The sequence below is a fragment of the Carlito syrichta genome, unplaced genomic scaffold (genome assembly GCF_000164805.1).
Source record: "Carlito syrichta isolate Samal-C Ts95f unplaced genomic scaffold, Tarsius_syrichta-2.0.1 Scaffold302058, whole genome shotgun sequence".
Lineage (NCBI taxonomy): Eukaryota > Metazoa > Chordata > Mammalia > Primates > Tarsiidae > Carlito > Carlito syrichta.
The window spans coordinates 666,162-682,728 of record NW_007246154.1 but is presented as its reverse complement, the minus strand read 5'-3'; the positions used below and the strand labels follow the sequence as shown (position 1 = coordinate 682,728).

The window sequence follows — 16,567 nt, the reverse complement described above, 5'->3', positions numbered from 1 at the left end:
TGGGGATGTAAAAGGGTGCAGCCACTTTGAAAAATAATTTAGCTGTTTCTTGAAAAGTAAAATATAAACTTTTATATGACACAGCAATTCCACTCCTGGGGAAAGAGTTAAGAGAAACAAAAGCATATTTCTATCCAAAGACTTATACACAGATGTTCATAGCAGCATTCTTTATATTAACCCCAAAGTGGAAAAAGTCCAAATGTCTGTCAACTGATGGTCGGATAACCTAATGTGGTGTTCTACACAACAGACTATTCAGCAATAAGAAGGAACAAGCTATGGTTACGTACTCAGCATGAATGACCCTCAAAAACAACCTGCTGGACAATGTGTCCACCGTGTGAGTGGAGAGAGGCTGAGGTGTCCAAGCTCCAGACCTAGGCACCGGGCACTGGGACAGTGAACATGTCTGTTCCCTTGGTCCAGGCAACTGTACAGGCTGTGAGCAAGAGGAATTTGCAGCCCATCCGGGTCGTCCTCACTCTCACACCTTCAGCAGTAAACGAGATAAAATAATTTCTTAAAGACAAGCCTATAAGCCTGAGCATGTAGGTGTGAAAGTCGGTGTCTGAACCAAGGGCCGTAATGGCCTTTCTTATACTCTGAAATATACAAAGACAGGAGATTCTGATGAAGAAGTTGTTCAAGATGGAGTGAGTGTGTTCATTGAAAAGAAAGCACAGGGCCGTTGTCTTGCTAGACTCTGGTGTGGCCATGTGCTCTTTGAGCTATGGCTGTTGCCTCCCTTCCTGGCTTTGGTCCCCTCCCCCCCGCGGAGATAAATCTTCTCTCTCCCTTCTCTTCTCTTTCTTTAATTTACTTTTAAATAAACTTTTCTTTTTTAAAAAAAAAAAGAAAAGAAAAGAAAGCACAGCTAACACTTTTAGGAACAGAAATGGGCTATGTTGAAGACAAATTATCCAGTGAATTTGTGTTCAATAACCCAAGCATCAAAGGAACTTGTGGCTGTGGAGAAAGCTTTAATATTTGAAACCTCAGGACTTCTGGCCATAAGCCCCATGGCAGCTCGAAGAAGCCTTGGAATTGACTGAAGAAATTAAACCACTGTCATGTGCTTAATGTGTGGCTGTCTTGCAAAGAAAATAAAGTGATGCATTTTGAAAATGAAGCCAGTGTGGTGCATTCCAGAAGAAATGGTATTTGTATTATCTGTAGGGGACAGAAAATGAGAAGCCAATGCTCTCTTTGGATCATTTCACTCCCTGCATCCTTTCTTATTAGAACCTGTTTCATTAAAGTTGCCTTCTCCAGCACCTGTTCATCTGTTCAGCAAGTAGAATAATGCACCCACTGGATCTCTGTTGAATGGCTTGAATGTGCATCTGGTTTGAATGTGCATCTTCCTCAGCATTTTTTCCAACCAGATTGGTGATGCCTACGTTTCAGAGGCAGAAAGTCCTGACTGCTGGTGTAGTAACATGGTGGTTCTTTGTTTTCCCACCCAAACTTGGCATGGCCTTTTTATGTTTTAGGCAAACATTTTATTGTCAGCTGCCTCATTTGCATACCCTTTAACAGCACTGGGCAAAGATTTCCTTGAACTATAGTGCAGAAGAGTTCTGAGTGGTGGTATCAAAAGGTGAGAAATACTTCATCTGTTTTTATTTTTTTATTTTTTGAGTTGGAGTTTCACTCTTGTCTCCCAGGCTAGAGTGCAGTGGCACGCTCACGGCCACTGCAGCAATCCTTCCGCCTCAGCCTTCCAAGTACCTGAACTACAGATACATGCCACCACTTCTTGCTAGTTTTTGTGATTTATTATAGTGAGACAAGTTCTCACCAAATTGCCCAGGCTGTTCTTGAATTCACAGGGCTCAAGCAATCCTCTTGCCTCGGCCTCCCAAAGTGCTGGAATTACAGGCTGAGCCACCTCACCCTCACCTGGACTTCATCTGGTTTTTAATCTATTTCTTCTGCCACCCTGTCTGTTCAGAGATGGGATCTCAAGCTGATTTGCATTGTTTCAGTTGAAGAGTCTCTTAAAAGTCATCTAAGCCCACTTCCCAGTTCTGTATGTGAGGAAGCAAAACCTGAGGGAGGTCAAAGAGCTTTTCTACACCCTCACTGCACAAGCTAGGGAGCTGGGGCTCTTCCCGTCTTCCTTCCCTGTAGGTGGCACATGTACTCTTCCCCCTGGAGCAGTCAATGAAAGTGAGCCGTGGTCTAGCTTCTTTGGTCAACATTTTGATAGATTTCTTTGTAATTTGATGGAGATTATATTAGTTTCATTTTATTTTGAATAGGAAAAAAAATCTTATTTTAAAGCCCTTTTGTGGAATTACCATCTTGATTCTTCAAACTTTGAAAGAAATGGTTTTTTTTTTTCCTTTTTTTGAGTTGGAGTCTCACTCTGTCACCCAGACTGGAGTGCAGTGGCCGCTCAGGGCCACTGCAGCCTCGATCGACTGGGCTCCGGCGATCCTTCTGCCTCAGCCTTCCAAGCAGCCGGAACTACAAGCACGCGCTACCACGCCCGGCTAATTTTTTATTTATTGTAGAGATGAGGTCTCGCCAAATTGCCCAGGTAGGTCTTGAACCCACGGGCTCAGGCAAACCACTCACCTCAACCTTCCAAAGGCGCGGGATTACAGGCTGAGCCACCAAGCCCGGCTAAGAAATGGTTTATAGCAGAAAAGATATTGTGGCAACCCAGAATTGCTCTTGGAATTTAGTTGTAATTGTGATGAAGAACGTGGGGGGCTTTTCTTAAAATTGCCAGTATGTGTACACTTTCTGGTTCCTAAATCCAGTTGCTAAAATTTTAAAGTGATTTTTAAACTAGCATTTTTAGCACCAGCTTTTCTTTAAAGTGCTCCTTTTGTCACTTAGTTGCTGTTTTTCCCGAGTTTTGACATTTCTAATTCTATGAGATGAACTATATCCTTTTTTTGAAAGCTGATTCTCATGAATTCAAGTAGCTGAGTTCATTTGTGTTTGTTTATTTACTAAGGAGCCGGCACAAAATGCACCAAAACCTAGAGCCATAGTTTTATGTGAATTCTTATGAGTTTGTATCATTAATATAATTGTTGATCCACTTATAACTTGTGCAATACTGTATGGATGTAGAGATTGAGTTATCAGTAAAAATTGTGGCCTCTTTGTGATCATAAAACAAAACAAAACACCATGCTAAGTGAAAAAAGTCAGATATAAAAGACTATAAAAGACTACATGCTTTATAACTCCATTTAGATAAAATGTCTGGAAAAGGCAAATTTAAGGAGACAGAAATCAAATCACTGGTTGTGTATGACTGAGGAAGGAAGCAGAAATGAACTGCAAACGGACACTTTCTGGGGGTTGGAAATGTCCTAATACTGAATTGTGGCAATGGTTTTATAATTACATTTACTAAAAAGCACTGATTTTACACTTACCATGAGTGAATGTTATGGTCATAACTCAACAAAGCTACTTAAAATTTTTAAAATATTGCTGGTCAAAATCCACCACAGGAAGTCCCCAACATAAAACCAAGTTCCATTTGGAGAGCACAGTTGAATTCCAATTTTTTGTTAAGTTCAACAAAGTTAGCCTCAGTACCCAGTAAAAACAATCAGCTATATAGTACTCTATGCATTTAACAGGCTATACTGACACCTGGTGGAGAGAAATAATACATTTTTAAAATGCATGTGTGCATTGTTAACGTTCATAACTTGAAGGTTTGTATGTAGGGGACTTGAAGGTTCATATGTAGGGGCCTTGAAGGTTCATATGTAGAGGACTTGAAGGTTCGCATGTAGGGGACTTGAAGGTTCATGTGTAGGGGACTTTTGTAAATGGATTTCTTGACAAGATCATGGACCATTGTGGAAAACATCACCTAATTATATAGTAAGCAGAATTCGCCGCATTCTTAAACTACTCACTGAAACTTCTTTCCACTTCTTGCCTTAACTAGAACCAGGATACCAGTTTTATTTCCCAATGCTATGTCCAGATCTCCTACAAATATAGCTCATACTGCTTCTTCTGTGAAGTTCCTGTCATAGAAATTTTCCCTCCTCTGCCACTTTCTTGCGTCTAATCAATGGACAAGTTCTCCAGTGGTATTTCCTCAAACCTGCTGACTTCTTTCCATTCTTACTTCTCTGTCTTAGTTCAGATCTATAATCTGTTGCCTTATTAAAGTAACTTCTTACCAGGCTCGGTGGCTAAGCCTGTAATCCCAGCACTTTGGGAGGCCGAGACAAGTGGATTACCTGAGTCCACAGGTTCAAGTTCAGCCCTGGCAACTTGGCGAGACCTCATCTCTACAATAAATCAAAAATTAACTGATGGTGGTAGTGCACGTCTGCAGTTCTGGTTACTTGGAAGGCTGAGACAGAAGGCTTGCCAGAGCCCAGCAGGTTGACACTGAGTGTGCCACTGCACTCCAGCCTGGGCAACAGACAAAGACTCCAACTGAAAAAAAAAAGCAACTTCTCTTTGGTTGCTTTGACTCTAATCTTCCTACTTCATGACAGACAGGCCCCTCTAAAGCACAATCCTGACATGCTAGTCCCTGTTTAAATATTTCAGTGACTTCTAGCACCCATAAGATGAAGTCTCAACTCTTTAACAAAACAAGCAGAGAGTCTGGCTGACAGTGATTGATAAAATGTGTTGAAAGACAGAATAGAAATGTCTCATGGCATTGATCCTTTTTTTTTACTTTCATGATATCTATTTGTATATATGTGTGTCTTTCCTATAAATTCAACTCTCCGCTAGACCCAGGATTTTTGTGTTTAAACTCATCTGTCTTCCCCAGCCCCCAGCACAATGCACACCACACCGTCAAAATCTGAATGTGCATTTGTGAGTGAATGGATGGGTGGAAGAGGACTTCTCAAAGACCTGTGTTAGGACCCAAGAGTTGTTGGCTCTCCAGGAAGTTCTTGGCTTTGGTTTAATCTGCAAAGCAAACATGAGGTTCCTGGTACAATATGCAAACTCACCAAATGTTCAACATTCCTGAAATCTGCCTGGGGACTCATCATTCAGGCACTGTTTTGACTTAGGAGAGTTGATTAGCTTGGTTCTGGATTTCGTTCAGCAGCCTCCTCTTGCCAGATACTCCTAGAATCTTCCAGAGAGGAGGAGGGACACATTTAGCATTGATATTGAACACAGGGATTTGAAGGATACTATCCACATGTGTGGTAATAGTTCCTATCCCCAATGTCACTAGAAAGGCTTTGTCTGTCTCATATTATCAAGACTGGTGAAGTGACAAATTTGCTCTACAGGAAGTAGCAAAGGAAAGTCTCTCATTGTCCTTTCCTTTCTATCAACTTGAAAATAAACTGTCAAAGTACATCTTGGTTCATTGCTAAAACAGCTAGGCACTTTCATGAATGACTCTGCTGCCTGCGTCTAAGAAGGTCATTTTCATTTGATTCTAAAAGTTTGGTTGAGACATTTTTCAAAAGAAGAGTTAGATAATGATTTTTTACCCAAGCTCTTACTGAAAAGAAAAAAATTACCATTACATTCAGCCAAATTAAGGCTGCCTTCTGCTAGGAGAGAATAGAATTTTCATAAAAGACCTTATATGTGGTCATTTTGACTCTTATCTTCATTCTATTATCTTCAAAGTAATATATTTAATTAGATCATGTTCTTCAGAAAGGAAAAGAGTATAATAAAATAGCTGGGATTCACGAAGAACAAAAGTCATTGTTGAACTGACTTCTCAGAAAAGATCCTTTTTAAATGTTAACTTTTGGGTTATATTTTTAAATGGTCTTAAGATGTTTTCTTTTTTTTGAGTTGGAGTCTCACTCTGTCACCCAGACTGGAGTGCAGTGGCCGCTCCCGGCCACCGCAGCCTCGACCTGCTGGGCTCCGGTGATCCTACCACCTCAGCCTTCCAAGTAGCTGGAATTGCAGGCATGCGCTACCGTGCCCGGCTAATTTTTTGATTTATTGTAGAGATGAGGTCTCACCAAGTTTCCCAGGCAGGTCTTGAACCCACGGGCTCAGGCAATGCACTCACCTCAGCCTCCTAAGGCGTGGGATTACAGGCTGAGCCACCAAACCCTGCTTAAGATGTTTTTATAACTGTTTTCTGTACACTCTGTTCTTGCCATTTCCTTGGTTTTGCATATGCTGTTGGATTATTCTGGAAGACCATTCTCTCTCTTCCAAAGTGCCCAGTTTCAGTGCCATTTCCTCTGGGAGGCCTGCCTCTAAAACGTCTGCAGTCACTGAGCACTCCTCTGAAGAACTATTTACAGTTTTTGAGCAGATTTTCAAAGGGGGATGCAGATTAGAAGAACACATCAGAATCTTGGGTATAATTGGGAAAAGGTATTATTATGTCTTTCAAATAAAAGAAAAAAATTATTATTTATTGTTAGTTACAAGCAAAAGGATCGATCTTCTTGAAGCAGGGAAAGGCAGCCTCTCCTTTACCACACTCTTATTCATTTCAGAATCTCTAGATATAAATTTTTGGGGTGTGAGACAATTTTACTATGCTGCTCAGGCTGGAGTGCAATGGTACCATCATGTCTCATGGTAACCTCAAACTCCTGAGTTCAAGTGATCCTCCTGCCTTAGCCTCTGGGCAGCTGAGACTACAGGTACACACATCATCACACCCAGCTATTTTTTTTTTTTTTTTTTGTAGAGGTGGCAGTCTCACTGTGTTACCCAGGCTGGTCTCAAACTCTTGGCCACAGTGCATGGTGATCCTTCCACCTTGGCCTCCCAAAGAACTGGAATTATAGGCATGAGACATTGTGCCTAGTCATACTTTTTTTTAATTGAGTAAAACCAACATGGACTCTATACCACATAGCACAATTAATATGTAATACTCAACATGTGTAAAGTTCTTAACAGTCTGCAAAGGGCTCATGCATGTTTTCAACTGGTCCTTATTAAAATCTTGTAGGTGAGATCAGTATTATCTTTTCCATCTTAGACAACGTAGGTGAGTGTCAGAAGCTTAGCTCTGTAATAACATAACTAAGAGGAGACCCATGCTAGGATTTATATTTTGTTTACGTCTTTTGCACCAAACTATGATCTCTAATTTTTCATGTCTGGTATCTCCAAATATTTTGAGAGTTTTTTTTCCCTCAACCTCCTCCTTGTGTCTAGTACAATTTTGGGGGTTGGATGGATGAATTTACTACAAAGAGATATTTAAGTTTAACATATATAGCTACGAGATTGAAATTAGAGGGATAAATATTTTTGCTTACCCAACAGACTCTTAATATCTTTTAAATTAAAAAATCTTCAGAGGCCCTAAAGCTATTTAGATGTGAATCATAATTATTCATTTGATACTGATACAGCAGCAAGGATTTGGATCAAATTTACACGTCAATCAGAGAAGCAAAAGGAAAAGTTGCTGTGGCTCCTTTTCTGTTCATTAGAGATTCCTTCTCTTCTCAACACACATTTGAGCATGCTTATGTATTTTAAACAGACTTCTCAAATGAAAGCTAGCATGGTTTTTGCTAAAGATGTTAAAACAATCAGTAAACTACTCATCAGTTATGATTTTTCATTTAAATATAGACTTCCTTTCTCAGGTTTCAATGATGAGACAAAGTAACTTGGCTAAGAGTGTCTGTACATAATAGAATTATAGGACATTTTCACCAGGGAACACTTTAACCATGGTCTATGTGCGTTTAGTAGTATTCGTGTGGTATCTTTGACTCCAAATCACTATTTGAGTAAAACTGAAGTAAGAAGTGCAAGTTAATCAAAGCTGACTCTTCCTGAGGCTAGGGAAACTGGGTCTCTCCTCAGCTCTCACTAATGAAGACAAAATAAGCAATGCTTGTAGTTCATCAGGGGCACATGAGCTACTTTACTGTGGGAAAATAGTATGTCATTCCAAGTTCTCTTCAAATGCATAAGGACACAATATATGTTTGTTTAAAGTTTGAAATTATGCAAATTTTAAGGTTTTCAAAGGCAACATTTCAAAATAAATGATTTTTTTCCATAAATTTCCAGCTTCATAAAGAACTTAAAACTTGATTATTGAGGCCCTACTTTGTGCCAGGAGATTTCGAGTGCAATATTTTATTTTCATTCAATCATTCATCTCAGGCTCTTGACACAACACCACGCTGCTTTTAACTGCCAATGATTGGCAGAATAAGTGCAGGCATATTTTTCAAAATAAAAAACATAAAGGAAGGCTCTGTAAGCTTTTTTATTTTCTTATTTTCTCCATAAAGGAGAAAAATCAGAACCTCATTATTTCAATAAATATGAAAATTTCCTTTATTTGAATAAGTGGTGCAAATAAAAATGCTGTCAAAATAAATTCTTTTGCCCTTGAATGGGACTTTATATTTATCAAATTCCCTGTATTTATTTCATGCTAATTATTTTATTTTAGAGTTGGATGAATTGTAGGAATTACCTAACAGCTATTTTGAACTCAAATGGAAAAGGACACTTCTTTAGTGTTTCAGTCTTGTAATTTTTCTCTCTAAATATTTTAAAAGACTTAACATTAATATTTTAAAAGGGTTTTCAAATGTCATATTTAAATACTTTCTCCCCAAGGACCATATCATCCTTTTATTAATTAACCAATCTTATGGCTTCTGGTCAAAATAAACTCTTTAGTAAAATGACGTTCGTGTGTTTACCACAGTGTAGTTATTTAAACACTTGAATTCCAGGAAATGAAGTTTTAAAACATGTTTAGGTAAATACTTTTGAGCATTATCCAAATGACTCCATTAACTTGATTTTTTAAATTATTAGCAATTTCCATTGCAACACAAACTTTCATGTCTACAGAAGGTTACTGTACCGATCTCTCAGGAATAACTCTTACTGTGGATCACCCCAACTTTAAAACTCAACCTAAATAAGGAATATACAGCTATTTCCCAGGATCCCAGCATAACTAAACTCCAGAAACAAAATTTGGAGTGAGGATACCTGAGTTTGAATAGAAACTTCTAATTCAACTGAGACTCTATCACATAATTGGGAAATGATGCTATTTGAGGCTTCTGTTTCATAATCTGTATGAAAAATCATTTGCTGTATCTGGAATGACAGAACCCACAATTGCGACTGAGTTAGTAAAATTCAGCTGTAACAGCAGCAAACTACTGGATGAAGCTCATTCTTTGCTGTGCTCTTGAACTGGGATTTCTGCTTCATCTCAGAATAAGTCAGAGCCTATTCACTAAATAGCTGCTAACTCCCCTGTCTGCCTCTGGTGCCTCTCTGTGTGCGGACATGACCCAAACCTCATACCCTCCCCCACTTCCACCTCATTCTGGCTTCTCGGATTTCTTGTATAACACAATCTTTCTCACATGCAACTTCAAATTAGCTATTTATGTAAAAGTAGTTATTTTCCATGACTTTTACAACTGATCATCTGGTCATATTTTTTGTCATCATGGCAAAAACAACAGCAGCAACGAAAAAATGTGGTACTATAAGGTAATCACTTATTAAATATTAAACTTTATTACCAAGTTACATACACAAATAGGATGGTAAATTTATTCTTTCTTCCCCAAACTTAGCATGGTTAAGACAAACCCCAAATGGTGCCTAAAACAGCATTTTTTTTTTTTTGAGTTGGAGTCTCACTCTGTCACCCAGGCTGGAGTACAGTGACATGCTCATGGCCATCCCACCGTTGACCTGCTGGGCTCCGGTGATCCTTCCAAGTGGCCAGAACTACAGACATGCGCTACCATGCCTGTCTAATTTTTTTTTTTTCTGTAAAGACGAGGTCTCGCCAAGTTGCCCGGGCTGATGTCGAACCCGCAGACTAGGCAATCCACTCGTCTTGGCCTCCCAAAGTGCTGGGATTACAGGCTGAGTCACCAAGTCCAGCCTAAAATAGCATTTTTAAAAAATGTCTTGGCTGTCTACATCAGCGTCATAAGGGTGATGTATAAAATGCAACCTTCTGAACTTTTCCCTAATCTACAGAATAAGGATTATCTGTAGGACTCAGGAGTTCAGGTGTTGTTTAAACTTCCCAGGTAAATGTTACCACACTGACCTTTGAGCATGGTCACACAGCATATTGAACATGAACACACAGCACTTGAATATGAGAGGGGAACATTAAAAAAATGATAAGAATTTATGTATTTATTCTTACATGTTTAAGCTTCAGTCACCTTCAAAGTACTCTCCGTTTTAATGCAATACATCTATCGAGATGCTTTTTTCCACTGCTTAAAACAGTTTTTGAAGTCATCTATTTTGATGCCTTTTAGTGCTTCTGTCATTTTTTGTTTCACTTATTTGACATGGGCAAAACATTCTCCTGTGAGGACTTTTTTCATGGTGAGGAGGGAAGTCTCGTGGGGCGAGATTGGGTGAATAAGGAGGGTGGGGCAAGAGGGTCATGCCGTTTTTTGGTCAAAAATTGCTGAACACTCAGAGTGATGTGGCCAGGTGCGCTCGTAAATCACTCATGAAATGGGCAAATGCGTTGAAAGAATCTCCAAAAAAAAAAAAACTCACTGAAGCCGAATGCAGTCTCTAACAACAATGCTAGATAGTACAGTGATGCCAATGAGTTTCTAGAAACTTACCTAGCAGAGGAAGCCTGTACTACAAGGGCCTGCTCTCCCAAAGATAATTCCGGAATTTTTTGGGTCCCCCTCATATGTTAGAATATATTGAGCCATCAACATATGTCAATCCATTTAGATACTTCTCCCTTTTATTTTTGCTATTCACAACACGTCCACTATTACTTTGTAATCTACCACTGACCCTTTGAACTACTTTGTCCAATCCCAAAGCATGTCCTGAGCACCAATTGGTGGAGGCTTGTGAACACAGTTGAGTTCTTTGTTTCTATTTGGTCCTCAAGGCCCATTCATTCTTCAGCTAACCCTTGCCACAGATGAAGCAAGTCAGTTAATGTTGGAGAGGGATGATGTGGAGGGAGTGGCATTTGCTTGTACATAACAGAGCTAGATCTCCACTGAAGAGCCAGAGCTTCACTCTATAAACAAGTGAGAAGCTTTGTTAGAAATTTCAGGTTGTTGTTACTTAAACAGCTCATACAATTATGTGTTTGAGTCATGAATTAACAGGTTTATTTCCATTATGCTGTTTTACCAATAATACCAATACCACTAGCTTTAGTTGGGAGGCCAAAGCGGGAGAAGTATTTGAACCCAGGAGTTTGAAACCATCTTAGGCAACCTAGTGAGAACTCACCTCTACAAAATATTATAAAAATTAGCTGGGAATGGTGGTACATATCTGTAGTCTCATCTACTTGAGAGGCTGAGGTGGAAGGATCACATAAGCCCAGGAGGTTGAGGCTGCAGTGAGCCATGATTGCCCCACTGCACTCCATCCTGGACAACAGAGTGACATCCTAACTCAAAAACAAAACAAAATATCTAGCTAGGGCCAGGTACAGTGGTTCACACCTATAATCCCAGCACTTTGGGAGGCCGAAGTGGGAGGATTGCTTGAGCCTAGGAGCTTGAGCCCAGCCTGAGCAACATAGTGAGACCTCATCTCTACCAAAGATTAAAAAAAAAAAGGCCAAGCATGATGGCACGTTCCTGTAGTCCTAGCTACGCAGTAGGCTAAGGCAGGGGGATGGCCTGAGCCAAGGTGGTTAAGGCTGTGGGGAGCTGTGATCATGACTCTGGGTGACAGAGTGAAACCCCAACTCAAAAAAAAAAATAAAAAAGAATTCTTTAGGTCTTTTGAGTTAAATATGGAAAAAAAGCAAATGTCAAAGTATACAATGAACCAAGTTATTTAAAATGAGATTAAATTAATAAAGTATTGTTCATCTCTCAGCTCACTTGGCAGGCATCCCTGGGTCTGTGTGGCTATTTCAGCTTGGTTACTAATCCCAAATAAGTAACCAACAGTCAGATCTTTGAGCTCTCTTCCCTCATGATTCTGGGGAACACTTTTTTTCAGATACCAGAAACCAAATAACAAACATTCTATGCTCTCTGAAGTCCTTGGCCAGGCCTCAGGAGTCATGTAATGGGTAGTGCCTTTGTGACCCGGGACAGCCTTGCTGTGAAAGCAACAGCCAAGATTAATTAAGTTGATAACAACAACAGATGAAGTTCAACCTTGTACAGCAACACTGAAGGGCTAAGATTGTATGTGTCTTGAGTCTCTAAATTCTTGTGCATTTGTTTATCCCATCATCTTGAAATTCTGAACTGAGTTTCATTTTTGAGAAAATTGTTTGCCAAAAGTGAGCACGGGCAGAAAAGTGACCATCTGAGTAGAGAAGGCACAGGAGAATAGCTATTACAAAGAAATCATGCATTTTCTTTGTTTTTCTATCTTGAAGAAAATTATAGTACAGAAACAAATACAAATAAAATGTAGCTGATGTCACGTGTTTTTGGCAAATCTATTAGCGGTTTTCTTGTTAAGCTCCTTTCTAATTATTTTTGTTCTATTCTTGCCTTCTGGCTTCTTGCCTTCCTGTCATGGTCCAATTCTCCATGCTGACGAGGCCATTTCCTGTGCTGACAGGGCTCAGGACCTGTCTCGCCAGTACCAGTTCAGGAATGACCCTCTCACCCAGAATTCAGGTCATAATCACCATGTCATAGCTGTTTCCAGAATGTTCACTGGGAAAAGTCACTATATTCCGCACAATAAAATGTATGAAGTGTAGATTAAAACATGGAGTAAGAAGTAGAAAGATAGACAAATGGAGATTCTAAACACATACTTAAATAGAGATCCTGTATTTGTAAATATGTCTTCTGATGTTACATACATCATTCTTGAGCATCTGTGGAGGTTATTTTGTTTCTTGAATTCATGATCTTCTTAACATGGCTCAGCACCTCAGAACTACCAAAAGATTAATTATAAAGATACAGAGGCTGCTGGGCAGCCAGATGCTTCATTTTTCTGCTGAAGAGGATTAAAATGCTACAGATTTGCCATAAGGCATAAGACACTTAACAAGATAAGTCATGATTGCTGGTCTTTTACTCCTTTCTCCAAATCCTCATCAATTGCTACATAAACAAATGCTCCGGGAAAATGAGACAAGTCAGCTGGGCAATGACCCTCAGCTCCTTCTAATGATCCCTGGCAACAGAAAAGTAAAGAAACTACATTCTTGAGTCCCTGAAAGCCCAAGCATCAAAAGTCACAGAACTGTGGTAGTTCCCCAACAAACTTCTATCTGGAGACAGAGCAGGAGAGAAACTGGGATGTTCCTATCACTCTCTGGAACTCAGGAAGAGACCAATGGACACTTGATGCCACCAGCTATACTCCAGATCAGTAGGAGACAGTGCAGTAGAATCTGCCCCCAAAGAGAGTAGTTCACACCAGAAGGCAGGACCACTCCAGAGACGGATGTTGGATTGGATCTTCTGAATTTGGGGGTACAGAAGGCAGTACAACACAAGTTTTAGAGACAGATTGACTCAAATTCCAATTTGCTTCTTGCTAGCTGGGTGACATGATGTTGGGCAAGTAATTTTTTTAATATCCATTTCCACTGCTTATAAAATAGAACTATTTATATCTCCTTCATAAGGTTGTTGTATAATCTAAAGAAGATAACACATATGAAAACATTTGCACCTTCCAATATTGCTACTTACAACTAACTATATGACCTTGGGCAAGTTATTAAATTCTGCTTCTATCTGCTAGCTAAAATATAACAATAATCATAGTACCTGCCTCATAGGGATCTTGTGAGTATTAAATGAGATAATACATGTAAAGTTCTTAGAATTGGTTATCAGTTATTTTAAGTAATAGCAATAAATTTTAGCTATTAATAAGCATAAGCATGCAATAAATTGATAATCATTATCATCATTCAAGGCTATAAAGTGAGTTAGGGAAACATTTATTATGGACTGTTCCAAGCTAGCTAGATCTGCTCATTGCAGACCATTAACCTGATCTTCCTTCTTCTTAACCAGCTTTTCTCAGTCATAACGTGATTAAAGTATTTGTAAATAGAAATCTCTAGGTCAGGCCACAGGGTGTATTTCTGAGACATCTTCGTGCTTAAACTTAAGTCCAAGAAATACAAAACAGTTTCATAGAAGCTACATGGACTTTCCAGCAATAAGAAGTGCTTGCATAAAGATTACATTTACGCAGATGCTGACATAAACCCTTGTGTATAGACACAAACAACTTGGTCAGAGGGTTCGAATATCCTTGGGTTTTGGTAGTTAAAAGTGGAGAGACAGCCAACATGGCTGTCTAGGTGGTGCACTGGATGCCTGCATGTCATTTAAAGATCAAAGGGTGAGAAGATCTTAAAGATAGATATCTTGGTGGTCGCCTAAGTCAGCTTCTCACCCAGGCAAAGGTTCTTCTGCAGCAAGAATTCCTGTTACGTTCCTTTCCTTGGGGTGAACTTGCTTAGTGCCTGGACCACTGTTGGACAGCTTGCATCATCATCAAGTTTTTTTCACATATTGACCTAAAATTAGCCTTCTGGAATCTTCTACCCAATGCTCTTATTTCTGCCTTCTAAATATAAGAAAGTGTTCTCTTCACCACGAATACTTTTCACCCTTAACAAACTGCAAAACATCTCTCATGACTCCCTTTCATTTCCTCACCTCTAGTTTCTCTAACTATCTTTCATGCAGACCTCTCAATTATTATCATGAATAATTGTGTGAACATTACCTCCAGAGTGGACATCTAATGTACTTGCCTGTCTGGTGCCCATTTCTCTCTGCTTCTATTCATAAGAGTCCCCTCTCTTATGGAAACCTACCTCATGTAGCTTTGAAAGAAATAATCCTCTTTGTTGCCACTATACCCTGTAAGCCAGGAGTGAACACATAACCTATTTATGGCCACTCCACCTTGACCACAGGGATTGGTTCAGGGATATGACCCAAGCCACGTGAATGAGAGTTCACCCTAGAACTGCTGGAACTAAGGGGAAAGGGATTTTCATCCTTATGGGGTCCTCATTCTACTCAGTAGAATATAAGTCATAGGGGAAGGTTGTGTTTCCTGGTCATTGGCGAAAACCAGTCTAAGAAATATAACACACAGGAAATGAAAGTTAAGACATTGAGAAAGGCAGGCTCCGCCCACATTGAGCAGTTGGCTTCTGCTAATCTGGAAGTGGGTTTATCTCTAGATTTTGTAAGTGTGACATCCAATGCATGTTCTTTACTGGTTTTTAGTTGTATTGGCGTAACTTTCTTTTTCTTTTTTTTGGTTTTGTTTTTTGTTTGAGTTGGAGTCTCACTCTGTCACCTAGGCTGGAGTACAGTGGCACGCTCACGGCCAACGCAGCCTAAACCTTCTAAATCCTTCTGCCTCAGCCTTTCAAGTAGCTGGAACTACAAGCATGTGCCACCACACCCGGCTAATTTTTTTATTTATTGTAGAGACAAGGTCTTGCCAACTTGCCCAGACTGGTCTCGAACCCCTGAACTCAGGCAACACCCTCACCTCCACCTCCCAAAGTGCTGGGATTATAGGCATGAGGCACCACACCTGGCAGGATGTCACTTTCAACGTAAAATAAAATGAATAAGCACCCTACCTTGCCGGTGTTTTGGTGAGACAGCAGACCAGGGCCTAGAGTCCAAATTTGCTCCCCTCATCCACTCCCTGTTAGCTCCCTGGTTCCCCCTGAGATTAGGCCCCTGAGAAATTGATGCTATCAGTTGTTGTTATTTTGAAAGCCCTTGTTTGCAAGAAGATAAATCTATATTCATCATCACAAATGTCATCTCTTATTTTCAGTTGTCTTAGCTTTGGATCCTTTCATTTCAGGAAAAGAAATTTACATACCTTTCACAAATAATAATATTCATCAGAAGGATACAACAGCACAGTCATAAACACTTCCTTTTAAGTTGAATCTGATTTATTCTGACTCAATGTCTCACCACAATGCAATTGCTTTGAATCCTGACTTCATCATCTTTTGAATGAATTGTTTCTGGCAGGTGTGTATCTTCTGCAGACACTTTTGAGTAAAAAAAGCCTTCCATGGCTTTTTTTAAACCACTAAGACAGAAGCTGAATAAGACAAGGCCTCAGAGCCCTGTGGTCCACCACTAGAAATCTATTCAGGCTAACCTGGCTATGCATTAATATCCTTTGGGTCTAGTTAGCCAGCCAGCTGCAAAACTATCTAACATTCGTCTAATCCAGCTCACATTTCACATATGGTTTCTAATCCATAAACCTATCTCAAAGGAGACTTTGAAAATACTTTCCTTAAAAGAGAAATGTAATAACCCACTGCACCTGGCATTCACTAGCCCCTCACTACTTTTCAGCACTAACTTTTACTAAAGAACCTGTCATTCTGAACTGTCACTGTCTGGCTTTCTGATAAATCTATGAATTCCTTGAGGTGGCTCTGCTCAATACCTGTAAGAGGACACTGATGTTCTCCTAGCCCAGTAGGTCTCGCTGTTTCTACTCAATCAAAGAAAAGAACTGCAGAATAAATAGAGAATAAACCCAAGAGTTCTTTAAGAATTGGGCTTTAAATGTTTTATTTTATCTTGCATATTGATGTTTGAAGAAAATAGGTTATTATTAGGAAAAAAAGAGACATTGG

At 39.6% G+C, this 16,567-nt stretch overlaps 1 pseudogene; it reads left to right on the top strand.

The window, feature by feature from the left end:
* The first annotated feature begins 346 nt into the window (after positions 1–346).
* On the top strand, positions 347–994 carry LOC110595454 (annotated as a pseudogene).
* Positions 995–16,567: the final 15,573 nt, after the last annotated feature.